The sequence below is a fragment of the Schistocerca nitens genome, chromosome 2 (assembly GCF_023898315.1).
Source record: "Schistocerca nitens isolate TAMUIC-IGC-003100 chromosome 2, iqSchNite1.1, whole genome shotgun sequence".
Classification (NCBI taxonomy): domain Eukaryota; kingdom Metazoa; phylum Arthropoda; class Insecta; order Orthoptera; family Acrididae; genus Schistocerca; species Schistocerca nitens.
Window position 1 is genome coordinate 371,495,085 of NC_064615.1, and position 15,557 is coordinate 371,510,641.

The window sequence follows — 15,557 nt, forward strand, 5'->3', positions numbered from 1 at the left end:
ATTACGGCAGATCGAAGAGCTCTGTCATCTTTCAGCACATATTTTTCAAATTAAAAGTTTTCAGGTACAGGACGTGCTGATTGTCACATTTCCTGAAATGTTGATGGTTATGACAGAACCCTCACTCTCCCGATGTCTCGCCGCTAGACTTAATTTTGTCAAGTTACTTCAAGGACCGCGTGTACACAACACAAGGCAATGATATTGATACCATTCGTGCACGAATCAATGAAACAAACAGATCTTTACACGCTGCAATGCTGACCTGTACATCTACATCTACATCTATACCTATACCTTGCAAACCACTGTGATGTACACAGCAATGGGCACATCCCATTGCATCATTTACTGGATTTTTCTCCCATCCCTTCACGTATGGATCACAAGAAGAATTAGTGTTTAAATGCCTCTGGGAGTGCTGTAATTCGTCTAATCTTGTCTTTGCAATCCCTATTGGAGCGATACGTAACGGCGTATAATACATTCCTACATTCGTAGCGTAGAGTTGGTTCTAGAGACATTCTGAGTTGGTTTCCACGGGATACTTTGCGTCTGTCATCAAGTGTCTGCCATTTCAGCTCTTTCAGCATTTTCGTGGTACTCTCGCTTGGTTCGAACAAACCTGCAACCATTCGAATGGTCGTTCTTTGATCCGTTCAATATCCCCTGTTAATGCTAGTTGGTATGGACGCCACGCATTTGAGCATTATTCAAGGATGTGTAAGATGGAGTCTTCGTTGTAAACTGATTGCATTTCCTTAGTTTTCTACCAATGATCTGCTGTCTGCCACCTAATTTATCTACGACTAGACTATTTCATATCCCATTTCATATCTGTTTCATATCCCTGCAACTTGTTACCACCAGGTAGTTTTATGAGTTGACCAATTCCAGATGTGATTCACGGATACTCGTGTTATGGTCGTAGGACACTACGTTTTTCTCGTTTTTTGAAATGCACAACTTTATATTTCTGAACATTTAAAGCAAATTACAGGTCTCTGCACCATTTTGAAATCTTATCGATATCTGACCGAATATCTGTGGTGCTTCTTTCTGACAGTACTTCATTATAAATAACTGCATCGTCTGCGAAAAGTGTGAGGTTACTATTAATATTGTCAGCAAGGCCATTAATATACAACACCCTTTCCTGGGGAACACCCGAAGATAATTTTGCATCCCTTGATGACTTTCCATCCGAGATAGCTTCTTGTATCCTCCCTACCAAAAAATCCTCAATCCATTCACAAATTCCTCTTGATCCCCCGTAAGATCGTATGGATATTTAGCACTGAGTCAAACGCTTTTGCGAAATCGAAGAATACTGCATCCACCCGAGTGCCTCATGCATGGCTTTCAGTATGCCATATGAGAAATGCGCAAGTTGCTTTTCACATCATCTATCTTTTTGTAATCCATGTTGGTTGCCATGTAGGAGGTATTCTGTTCGAGATACCTCATTTAGTTCGAGAATATGTTCTAAGATTCTACAATAAATCGACAGCAGGGATATTGGAGGGTAGTTTTGTGTATCGTATCTGCTACCTTACTTTTAGATGGATGTGACTTGCGCTTTTCTAACTGTTGGAGGGTTACATTTAAAAAAGGGGCCAACTCAGCCGCAAATTAAGTATAAGTATTAAGGCTTCAGAGCTTTGTCCAGCTTTAATGATTTCAGCAGCTTCTCAACGCCACTAACATATATTTCACTCACGCTTTCAGAGTTTGGAGTATTAAACTGGAGCAATATTCCTGGGTTTTCCTTTGTGAAGTAACATTTGAAAACGGAGTGAAGCATTTCTGTTTGATGCTTTGCTACGCTCAGTTTCAGTTCCTGCCTCGTCCATAAGTGACTGGACACTAACTTTGGTGGCTATAACACCCTTTACACACGACCAGAATTTCTTTGGTTTTTATGATAAATCTTTCGACCATATTCTGCTACGTTAGTAACTGAAGGGTTCACACGTTGCGCACTTCACAACCAAATGCGTTTGATAGAACATCATCTATGTACAATTCTTTGCTTTATTTACGGATACCTCTTATGCAGAGGTCTTTCTTTCTTTAGAAGTTTCTTTGCAGTGATTGTGTACCATGGAGTGTCCCTCCTATCACGAACTGTTCTACTGAGTACGTAACTACTCAGTGCATGGTCAACTATTCTTTTAAACTTGAACCACAGTGCCTATACATGCTCCTGTCCTGAAATAAAAGTTTCAAGTTCCTCATTGAGATACGACACTGCTGCTTCTTTATCTAGTTTATTCCACATATAAATCATTTTACTTGTTTTAATTGCCCTTTATACTTTGGTAATCATTTTTGCTGTAAGTGCCTCATCAACTTGATGTATCAACGGATACCAGTTTCCATGTGGGCATCTACAAAAACATCAAGCTGATTTGCTGCCATTAGGTCTAATGTACTTCATCATGGGTGGGATTCCGAGCCATCTATTCTAGGTATTTTTCAGAGAAGGCATTTATCAATGTTTCACAGAATTTCTTGTTACGCCCACCACTAACAAAAATGTAATTATCGCAATTAATTGTTGGATGATTGAAGTCTCCTCCGATGATAATGGTATGTTTGAGGAACTTACATACTCATACTCTCCTAAATATCGGTTACGTCAGGAGGAGACTCTGGTGATGGACAGAATTATCCAATTATAATTTTATGCCCAGTCTTGCTGCTGAGTCTTGTCCAAACAATCATGCATGCAGCTTCAATTACTACCTCGGTAGATTTGAGTTTGTTGTCTACTGCGACAAATAAACCACAACCATTTCTCATTAGGCTATCCTTTCGATATGCTTTAATTTTCTACAAAAATATCACTACTGTCATCTTTGTGTTTTAACCAGCTGTCTATGGCTGTATTATGTGAACTTTATTGCTTTTTACGAACGCTTCAAACCCTGGCACTTTTTTGTGAATGCTTTGGCATTTAACCACTAGAATTTAATACTCATTTTTGTAGGGGGCGTTTCTTTGGATCTTACAATAGTACGTCTGGATCTACAGTCATCATTATCTGGACTGGATGGAGAGTCGTCTAATCTAAACAACCCTTGTGCGCACCTCCCTCACACACACAGTCACCTGCCTGGGTAGCAGCCTCTGGTGGGTAGTGCACAACTGACGCATTTAGGTGATCCTACAGGTCTCAGCCCAATAGTGCAAGTCCAGGAAGTCATAGCCTAGAATCTACACAGCCTCTAGTTCAGGCTTTCAACTCAACTCCGAACCAGGTGTCCACGATCTGTTCTGAGGACAATGTTGTAGATTGTGAGCTGCTTTGAAACTCCATACGCAGGGCTGGTATTCTCAGCTTTTTTTGCTAGTCGCTGGAAGATCCAAGTATGAAATCGAAGTGCAGACGATAAGCACCATTTGTCTCAACCAGCACCACAATCTGCAGTTTACTACTGTTCCCTGAAAGGTTGTTGGGATAGCCTCTTCAACATGTTGAAATAGGCCCAAGGCATATACACTGGGTGCATATGGTGTTCCTTCCTACCCCCTGCTGCCATTTCCCAAAGGGATACCATCATTCGCCTTCTGTTTGAACTGCCTACGTTTAATAAACCTCCACCCTTTTCTATTTGCCTCCCCTTGACACGGTATTCAGCAGATTTTCCAACAGGTGAAGTGAATCTTATTGGCTCAGTTTCGATATCAATGGAAGACAGCACCTGGAACCTGTTGGTTAGGGGAACGGGTGCAACATCCTGACTTATTATTGGTGTCTGTCTCGTAAACGACATTAACAATAGAATTCTGGAGTTTAGATTTTCGAACTGGAGCTATGTAGCACACTTGGTCTCACAGAAAGGAGAATTCGGAAGATGCCTTACATGGTACCAATATGCTCCAAAAGGCCACTCCCGAAAATGAGATTTTTCAGGGTTATAATGGTCACGGAGATAAGAGCTCAAATGTTTTGGCTAGCCCTTGGCCATGCGACCGTTTGTATACCTATCGGGAAAACTGGTGTACTATACCTATCCTACAATATAGAGTCAATATTTAAACATTGAATACTTCCTCAAGTCCAAGAAATTGAACAAATTGGTTGGTTCTTTTTCATTAGGTGTGGTTTAGAGTGAGCCTTAGGCGGCTTATAAAAGCATTATTTATTCGTTAGGGCGTCCTTAGAAAAACCCGAAGAACCGTGATTTTTAGGTACACAAAGTGCCAGTTGTGGGGATGGCCACTTCTATAATTAATATTCACGGCAAATCGTTGAAACTGTTACCATATATCCGTAAGATGATGCTTCCGGGGAAGCTTGAAACTGTTTACGACATCATTATCCATTATAGAAATCCAAAGGTTCAAAGTAAAAGTGCTTTACTCGTAAAATATGCACATAATATCCGGTCTGAGGCGCAGTTTTAACTGAAATGGTGAACATATGGCAAGGATTATAGGGTCATCACTAGGCTTTTAAGGTCATGAAACTACACTAAAGAACCAAAGAAACTGGTACACCTGCCTAATACCGTTTAGAGCCCTAGCGAGCACGCAGAAGTGCCGCAACACGACGTGGCATGGACACGGCTAGTGTCTGAAATAGTGCTGGAGGGAAATGACATCATGAATCCTACAGGGCTGTCCATAAATCCACATGTTCTTTGTCAGCATTTTTTCATCAATAAAACTTTATAAAGAGTTGTCTCTGCATAATTGGCACTTCCCACCTACACAAATATGCCAGAAGTCGTACTTCAGTGACTAAAAACGGGCTGAAAAGAACTTAAAATAACAGCCGAAATTATTTAAAAGTGTAAAGAAAACACTTTCAGTAAGATCTTTCTAACAATATATATTTTTTTCTTTTGAGAGACAAATAATAAGTCGGGCGTTGTCGATGAAGTGGGTTTAGATGAGCAAGTATTTAGAAGAAATTTAAGGAAAACGATTTTGTTTTAACCTTATATTAATCTTGGTTCTTTATTGTTTATATGTATCAGAGTATATAAATATGTCGAAGTATGTAAAAAAACTGTCAAAACTTTACTGAGCTATAGAAATCGTTTTGTATAAGCAGCACACCTTCCTGTAGCAGGGAAAAGGAGGGAACCAGCGGAAAAATACTCGTGTCAGTGCACAAAAAAGGTTAAAATATACCTCTTTATAAGACAAGTACGAAAGTGAAAACCAGGTGCTCCAATCCATTCCGCCTTACTCGCAAAAATTTTGGCATGCGAAGAAATTCACGCTTTTTTGCGCTGAAAGAGAGTAGCAGAGAGACAGTGATGGTGGAAAAGAGAGGAGACAGTTCCAGTGAGAGAGAAAGAGGGAGGAGACTTTTGTAAATCCTCGTCGCCAGTTTTGTAAAGTCCTCGTCGCTACTGCTGTGGAGTCCGAGTTGCCACTGCTACTACGGTAGGCCGAGTTTGTGAGTTCGTGAAACGGCTTTTGGTGCAGTACACCACTAACACAATTTCTTTCTGCCACTATTACACAGCTATGCCTCAGGGTAACGTAACAGGATAGCAAAACGTGGGTTCTGCAACACTCCAACAAATTAGTAACAAAGCCACAGAAATGAGTTAAAAAAAGGTTTACTTATCTTGACAGTTGACTTGCTGAGTAATGAAATCTGCAACACTGCATGTAATATAACACAAAAAAGGCCCTCAATTGCTACGTGCAAATAAGCGTAGGTAAACGTCACAGTACATAGCAAATGCAGTGTACTTCTAAGAGTTCAGTAAGCGACGTTCCCTGTCTGTCAGCCCTGAACGATGATCTATAACAAAGTGGGCGAGAGCTTCCCTTCTATCTTCTGAGTAGGCTTCTGTCTGTTGTCGTGCGGTCATTGGCGGATTGTACTCGGACAACAGTTGGCCGAGGCGAAGTCGATATCTTCATCCTCAGCGCCGCCCGTGGTGCTGGTGAAACTCGCGGAAGTGGCGAGTCTCTATAGCACTGGCACCAGCTCAAATCTTTGCGCCTGTGGTGCTTTTGCCCTGGCTGTGTCTTTTTCGGACGACGCAGCAGAGACAGTGTTGGAAGGTGAGAGAAAATTACAGTGAAAGAGAAAGAGAGACGGATGAAGACCTTAGCAGTAGGAGCCAAAGAGAGAAGTCATTGACAGTCATTGGGAGACAGCGGCAGCAAAAGAAAAATAGAGGTGGCTAGAGATAGAAAAAGCAAAATGAAGAGGAGAAAGTGAAAATGAAAAAAAAAAGATGAGAGGAGACCATACGTAGGCTTTGCGGGGGAGGGGACGGGGGGTGGGGGGGTTCTGTACCTCCCAGTCCGGCAGTCTTTAACATATAGATATAGATAGGTACAGGGAAGGGCGCTTGTTTTGCTGAAATTTTAAACACGTGTCTTTAGGAGAAGAATTATGAGTCGAGGTGTAGCAAAAACAGTGGCAGTGGGAAAGAAAGACAGGACACATTGTAAGTGATAGAAGAGACGCAGTGGTTATACTGTAAATCAGTAGGAGAAAAAGGATATAATGGAAAAGAGACACGTGTAGGTAGTGAGATGGAAATGCTGAGTATGAAGGCTTAATTACGAGGAGAGAGTGGGTAAATGGATTTAAAATGTTCTGTGTTGAAAGAGCACGAATGCCACAAATGAGGATTGAGGCAGCTGGTTCTCCACTTTTCCGTCAGATTGTGTTAAAGAGCAGCATTGTCGCTTTCTTTATGCTCCGACAGGAGCATTTTTCCGCTGATATACGTAAATGAATGTGCGAATTGCATGGACTTTTTACTTCAGTGAATGTGTGATACGTTCTACACTAAAGTGCCAAAGATGAAGATTGCAGTGTCAGTCTAGCACAGCCAAAATTTAGAAAACTGTGGAGCACCAGCAAGGCACATCCATCGCTTGGAGCGACTAACAAACCCGTACATGAGCGAAACAATAATATCGCCTCGATGTCATGTGAACGACAAGTGGAACGTACAATGAAAATCTGGCATAACCGAAAAGCCTGCACGACAACCTCACAAAATGCTGTATCTTTAAAAGTTTACAGGTTATGATCTTTTGTAATGACAGCCGTGATTTTGGGCACCATGTGTATTAGAAGTTTTTCAATCTAAAGTTATGACAGCAAGACGATGAAACAAAATTTTAAGACCTTAAAGAGAAGACCCCCCTCCCCGAAATCAGTTTCGATATTGGAAGTAAGTACTTTAGGATTTTTGTTAGGAAGGCTATCGGACAGTACTAAATTTTTTACTAGGAAAAATACGCGAAGAATGTACAAGCAGCATTACAGCAACTGAATGTTGCACAGTACCGTTGTTTGACAACAGGATTGCGACTATTGTATCAAACAGGCCACCTTTTTCACTGTTTATAACGAAATAATTTGTTTCCCAATGTTTCTGAGCTCTCATGAAAGTCTAGCCCTTTGTGACAATTGCTGCACAGTCCGTACCAAAAGACAGATGTGTGTACATCCCATTTTCCCCCTCAGGAGTCCCGTTCCGGTAAACAGGTTCAGTCTTCCAGGAAATTTCGACGCCAATCCACATACAACGCCATAACAACACTCGACGGCCCTGCCCCAGGTAAATCCTGGGTCTTATCTCAACGAGGAACCGCGCAGGAGATAACGGCAGCATACCAGGCGTCCGTTCTATAAACTGCACGTTATCAGATTCCAGGGATTAATACAGGAGAAAACACATTTAGAAACGAAGAATGGGGACAGAAACTCGCAGGGATAGATGCCACACGTCCTGGCGTGTGGAAGCTAGCCAGACACTTTACAAGGGAGAAACATTACATACCCTAAAAGGCCCAGACGGCTCTGTATACTCCGCGAAGGAGAAGGCAGGGCTTATAGAAACAACACTTGCAGCGTCCTTCATGTTGAATCTGGCTGCTTCAGACCCAGGAAGTTACACGACTCGTAGCCCAGCCCACGCACAACGAAATCAGAAGTAGTAGCACAAACGAAATCACTTGCGCTATTAAGCATTCCAGTGCTAGGAAATCCGGAGGTACCGATGGCATTCAAAACCGTCTCCTCCAGGAGTTACGGATAGAGCCGCAGAATACGTTACACACATAACGAATGCCATCTTACAACATTAACACTTCCCTGACTTTTGGGAGACGGCCAAGATTGTCGGAAGGGTAATGCTAAAACGTACCACTAGGCACTGCGTCGCCAAAGACATCCTAAGCCCAGAGCAACTCGGCTTGAGTAATCACCACTACACAACACAACAACTCCTCCGCGTAGTTGAACGTACAAACATGGTTACAGCACGAAAAAAACACAGGGGCTGTGTTCCTGCATATTGGAAAAGCTTTCGACTGTCTCTGACACAACGGCCTCATATGCAAACTAAACGATGCTGGTTTCCCCGTCGAACTCGTACGTCTCATACACTCATATCCCACGAAAAGATGTTCCAACACTGACGTGCAGGGCAAGAAAATCGAGACAACACTGTATCCAAGGGAAGCATACTGGGGCACATCTTGTTCAATCCTTACATTAATGATCTCAGAGCAACACAAAACACGACATTGGCCAATTACGCGGATGACACAACTATCCTTACGCAAGATTGGAAAACATCGAACGTAAATTTATTATTACAGACAGCACTCAGAAGTCATCATCATCAGTTATCTGCTATATTAGCAGGTCCTTTGCCTCTCCATTTTCTGCGATCCATTGCTTCCTTCTTAAGGCTGCTGTATGTTGTACCGTCCATCATGTCATCCAGTATCTGGAATCTCTTCCTTCCTCGCTTCCTTTTCCCTTCTACATAACCTTCTAAAACTGTTTTTATCAGTTCGTCATTCTTTCTTAATATATGCCCAATCCAATTTCTTTTTCTTCTCTTTATTACATCTAGTAACTGTCTTTTCTCTCCCACTCTTCTCAGTACCTCTTCATTTTTTACTCTGTCCATCCAACTTATTCTTTCCATCTTCCGCCATGTCCAGATCTCAAAAGCCTCCAGCCTTTCTCTGTCTTTTTTCCTCATAGTCCATGTTTCAGCGCCATATAGAAGAACACTCCATACAAGACATTTTATGAGTCTCTTTCTGAGTTCTCTATCCAGACCGCTGCAGAAGATTCTCCTTTTCTTATAAAACGCCTCTTTTGCCATTGCTATCCTTGTTTTAATTTCTGTGGTGCACTTCCAATCGGTGTCTATCCTGCTTCCAAGATACTTAAAATTTTGCACCTGTTCTAGTGTTTCTCCATTCAGCACAATTTTTATTTCCTTATTTCCTCCTATTGCCAATACTTTTGTTTTATTTGTGTTAATTTTCATTCCATATTTTTTTCCGTTAGTTGCAATGGTGTCCACCAAATCCTGTAATTCTTTTTCCCCTGTGGCTAGAAGGACCATGTCATCAGCAAATCTCAAGCACCCTACTCTTCTTCCTCCAATTTCTACTCCTTTGTCATCTAATGAGCATTGGTCAATCATATTTTCCAAGTACAGGTTGAAAAGAGTAGGTGATAAATAGGATCCTTGTCTTACTCCTTTCCCTAGCCTGATCCAGTTTGTACTTTCTCCTCTCACTTTAACTGAAACTTTTTGATTAAGGTATAATGAGTTTATAAGTCTTCTGGTTTTCCAGTCCACTCTCTTTTCCCTCATAATAGTCGCCAGCTTGTCCCAAACCACATTGTCAAATGCCTTTTCTAAATCGATGAAGCACATATATAGGTCTCTTCCTTTTTCAATAAACCTTTCTCCCAAGATTCGTAGGAGCCCTATTGCATCTCCGCTGCCCGTATTCCGTCTAAAGCCAAACTGCTCCTCGCCGAGATTCTCCTCTATTACTTTTTCAAGTCTTTTATTAATTATTCTTAACATCACTTTGGCTGCATGTGAAATGAGGCTGATTGTCCTGTGCTCGCTGCATTTCTTGGTTCCTTGTTTTTTCGGTAATGGAATCATTACTGTTGTCAAAAAGTCCTCAGGCCATTCACCACTGTCATATATTTTATTACATAACCTCAATATTTCTCTTATTCCATTGTGGTTCAAGCATTTTCGTATTTCTCCCGGTATTGTATCTGTACCTACTGCTTTGCCATTTTTCATTGCAGCAATGGCAGACTTTACTTCTTCCATTATGATGGTCGGTCCTTTCTCTTCATCACTTACACTGTTGTGATTCAAGTTCCAGAGTTTCTGGTTTGCTATTTGTGTCATATAGCTCTTTTATATATTCTTCCCATCTCTGGAGGACATCGTCACGATCTTTGTACACTGCCTCTTCGTCTTTACTCAAAATTTCCATAGTAGCACTTCCTGCTCTGTTTTGTTCCCATGTCATAGTCTTTACTCTGTTGTATAGTAAGTCGCATCTTCCCTTCCTGTCCAGTTCTTCATCACATTCCTCTTTTAGCCATTTTTTCCTAGCCTGCTCTGTTTCTCTTCGCAGTTCGTTATTTAACCTTCGGTATATCTTTCTTGCATCTTCAGTGTTCTTGTTTTTCAATTTTCTTCTCTCCTCCATCTTGGAAATCATTTCTTGTGTGACCCATGGTTTTTCTGACCTTTTCCCTTTTACATATCCTGTATTTTGCTGTCCTGCTTTAATGATTCCTTCTTTCAGCTTAATCCAGTACTCGTTGGCATTATCTGGTGCTTCTTTGTCTCGTAATGTGTTTAGAAAGTCCCGAGACAGCATTTCTGTAATTTGTTCTTTGTTGGACCTTATCTTCACTAAATCCCACTTCTTCACCATTGTCGCCTTTTTCAGTTTTTTCATTCTTATTTCTATTTCTGCCATAAGTAAGTTGTGGTCACTATTAATATCTGCACCTGGTAATGTGTGCACCTTCTTGATTCCATTCCTGTATCTTTCTTCTACCAGTATAAAATCGATTTGGTTTCTGTATTTATCCCCTGGTGATTTCCAAGTGTAGAGCCTCCTCTTACGGTTCTTGAACCATGTGTTTGCCGCTATCAGCTGCCTTTCCCTGCAGAAGTCAATTAACCATTCACCTCTGTCATATCTCTTTCCAAGACCATGACTGCCTACTATGTTTCCCTCTTTCCCTTCTCCCACAATGGCGTTCCAGTCTCCCATTACTATTTTGCAGCATTTTTTATTTTCGTCCAATATTCTCTCTATTACATTGTACGTTTCCTCTACAATTTGGTCATCATGTTCTGAAGTTGGCATATACACCTGGACAATCAGTAAATCTTTTGTGCTCCTTTCAGCCTTACACCAATAACTCGGTCATTTGCATAGTCTACATATTCCACACATTTAGCCAATTCCTTTGTCATAATCATTCCTACTCCATTAATTCCTTTAACTTCTCCTCCTGAGTAGTAGAATACATATTCATCTGACTGCAACTCTCCATGTCCATTCCATCTTACCTCAGCAACTCCTACGAGGTCCATATGATTCTTTTCCATCTCTCTTTTAAGGTTTTCTAGTTTTCCTGCTTGTAGCAGAGTTCTGACATTCCAGGTACCAATTCTCGTTTTGATTTTTTGCCTCCTTTCAAGTTGTCCCCCCCCCCGGAGATCCGAATGGGGGACTATTTTACCTCCGGACACTGATTTAACATGAGAGGAAGCCATTATTTGTGCATAAAATGGAGACTGCATTATGCAGGGAAGATAATCTGCGGTGGTATTCCGTTGCCTTCCGCAGTTCTGGAGGCCGCCCCTAATATGGGATACAGACGCCTTTTGCAGCCGCCCGCTCCGGGTCAGACGCTGCATGAGAAGTATAGGTTGGAAAATGAAAGACCCCTAGCCCTCGAAACCTAATAGCGTCAGGGTCAGAAAAGAACAAGAGCTGGCCGAGGGTGGCCAAATAGGAAAGATAAAAGTGAGGAGCCTGGCATAAGTAAGTGGAAGCAACGCCAGGACTCAGCTCGGGGCCCCGTGGTCACCAGCCACGTATCACTAGGTGTGACTCCCTGAGGAAGTATAGAGTATAGAGCCTTGATTGGAACCAAGGCATATTAAAGTACATGTCGACAAGTACCAAGCAGTTTTGTTCATGTACAGACCGAAACTACTGCGCTAACTCAACACTATAGACATGTAACACTACATGCACGCCCAATACGTTTCCGAGGGACAGCTGGCAACCTCGGTGTCTGGCTGGACTGGAAACTAACGTGAGGACACATAGAATATGTTGCCAACAGGGCGCACGTGAGGCTCAAACAACTCCACCCGTTGCTCAACAGGGAAAGCACACTTAATAGGATGGTGTCGAGGTCCATTTACATGACACTGATCAAACCTCTGATGACGTACGCAGCTCCCGTCTGGGGATATGCAGCTCCTACACGTCTGCTCCGCCTGCAGATCATACAGCAAAAAGTGCTACGAATAATTAGCAACGCTCTACGCTACAGTCGCACCGTGGATCTTCACAACGAATACTGCCTTAAAACCCTCAAGGAAATATTCAAAAATTCTCGCCACCAGACTGTGAGATACTCGAACAATCCTTTCATCCTTACTCTGGGGAACGATGATCACAACCATAGGTGGAAGTATAAGAGGAAAAAGACACAAGTATCTAGGGCATAACCTCCTATGGCGAGCAAACACATACTCACAAGCAACAACATCGCAGACCACTGCACATCAGCAATACTGACTCGATATACCAGCTGTTACAACAGCCTACCAACAGGCAACAGCAGGGAAAGCGACAAGCTCGGACACTAACACACAAACAAACTTCCAGCACAACCCTACACTGTGAATCCGGTATATGACCTATCGGACACTAACTGATGAATAACCCATCTGTTACAGATATGCTGATGCTGGTCGAGAAGTCAACCCAGGTACCCAACTGCTGCCGACAAGTAACAGCGCCTCATAAAGTTAAAGGTATCCGCCTGCGTGATGCCTACCACTTAACCCTTGCACGATCTGTCACAGACAGCAAGCAATCCGCTCCTGTTCTAACTAACCGACACGGCTATCGCTGAGATTTTTTTCCCTTGGCTTTTACCTTGGCACTTTTTTTCCTCTGCCCTTCAAACAGCTACCCTTCATTCAACTTTCGACTCAATCTGTCTCCAGATGGGCGCGTGTTAATGTTTGATCATAACTAGACGTACGCAACATCGCAGCACACACATCCTGCGAAGATCTCTCTTAGCGAAAACTAACCAGTATGCAGAGATGGTAGCAGACCTTTTGTGCTAGCCATCACGACGGTTTGGGTGTGAAGGGGCTCCACTCTATAAAAAGGAAATTTCGAAACAGAGTACACTAGGCTGTAGAGTGAATGATTCATTCTGGAAACATCATAGGCTGTGGCTATGGCATTCCACAGCGACAGCCTTCCTTCCAGGAGTGCCACTCCAGCAGGGAATGTAGAAGAGCATCTGCTAGGTTTAGAAAGTGGAGAAGAGGTACTGGGGAAGGTGAAGCTGCCAGCTCAGTCCGTAAAAGACCTTTCTGCGAAAAGGAAGGTTCCGGGTGGGAAAACAGTCTTAATTTGTAGGAAGTTCCGAAACAGCGAATGCTCCACTGCAGACCGAAAGATTCATTCTGGAGATAAAAGTTGTGGGGTAAAGAACCTGCCAGTAACTCGAGAACAAATGTTGCAAATTTCTTGTAAATTGTTAATTCGACAGTTATTGCGTTGTAGTAACTTATAAATGAATAAATTATTAAGGCATAGGACGTATCTTTAAACACTCTACTTCTGTGTCCTGTACGTTGAAATGTTCTCTGAAATTCGATTTCCGTCGCCGATGAAAGGGGGAAAACTTAACGACAATATTGTTAAGATACAACAGCTGCACTTTCACTAAACGTGTTCAGTGATAGTGAGCGGCTGCTGTTGAAGCATTCCGATGAAAAAATATACTTTACGATCATCTCATGCACGATTTACGTTGTCACTACTGAGTTTAAAAGCCAAATATTTTGATAGTGAAGTATTAGTTTTACATGGTATCTTTTAACTTTCAATGTGAGGTACAAAAAAGTCCTGTTTAATGGAAATATAGTGATAGGAAAATCGGCTTCTATAAACACGTTCTTAAGGACCGGTTTAATTTACATCATTCTAGTGGAAATAACTTTACATATTCCAGTACTTTACATATTCCAGTATTCATCAATTAAATTCTATTGTCATTGTTGCTGGGGTCTTCAGAGTGCTGGTTTGATACAGCTCTCCATACTAGTCTATTCTGTGCTAGACTCTTGATCTCTGTCTAACTAATGCAAACTACATCCATTTGAACCTGTTTACCATATTCAAGCCTTGATCCCCCTCCAAAGTTTTAGCGCTTCACACTTCTTTTAATTACAAAATCAACAATTCCTAGGTGCCTCAGGAAGTGTCCTATGAACCGATCCCTTCTTCTAGTCAAGTTATATCATAAATTACTTTTTCCTCCAATTCGATTCAGTATCTCCTCATCTGCTATTCGTTCTACCCTTCTAAACTTCAGCAGTCTTATATAGCACCACATTTCAAGCGCCATCCATACTCTTCTTGTATGGACTGTTTACCTTGCCCGTCGGCAGCAAACTATCATTCCCTGCAAATAATTTGCCTCTATTTTCACATGCAAAAATTCATAACAAAAGTGCATGGAGCGTATCTGTTCGTTGTTTCATCTGCTATTGCTTTACATGTTCTCAGATTTCTGAAAGTGTGTTAAATTACAATTTCGTCCAATGAAAAGGGGACGGAGCAATTATTTTGCCTTGATTCTGTGCGTGCCTCTTGCTACAAATTTCAGAAACAATAACATGCCAGCGATGCATAAATGCAAACACATTTGAGTGGGATTACCCGTTCCTGTTTCCAAGAAACTAGCACAATATGTAGGTCTGTGAAACTAACCCTCTGCTGAGTACATGAGTGGAGAGTGAATATATGTTTCTGCGAACAATTAGTTATCCCAATACATCAGCCTGTTAACGGCGAGCGTTCCACGTAATGAGTTTGGGGAACTGTCAGTAAAAGTTTTACACATTGAAGAGTGCATACAAAGGCGTAACTATATTATTAGAATGTTAACACTATGAAGGAGCAAAGCCAAATAAGTAACCCCTTTCCACACGATTCGCTTCACACCAAAACCTTGTTAGAAATATCGCTATACTTAAGTCTTGTAAGTGGACAAGAAATGTTGCCACTGTTTGCTCGACAATACATCCTTTTCGCCCGGGCATCTGTTGAAATAATCGCTGAACGGAATTTCATGGAGTGTCCTTAAGATGTGTGATCGACAGCCTTTGCACACACTACTTGATCACTCATCAAATTTTACAGTACGTTGCAGTCTAGTAAGTTGGTTTGTTGCCACGGTTAGTCTTCTGCAGAGAAATTCCACGGCCTGGTTTCGATACATTTCTGGTTTACAACACCTGAGTGGCAAACTTGTTCTTTCTCATACACATATTAGCTATATGGTTGTCATAGCTTACAAATTTTTCACCTGGAGATCAGATAAAGTCCCATTATTTTCGTGAATGTTTTATTCTAATTCAAGTAACTTTCTTTATTCACATAACGTTTACCGTCCATTATTGCCCTAATCAGATCTTAGTTGTGTAGCCAGCAGC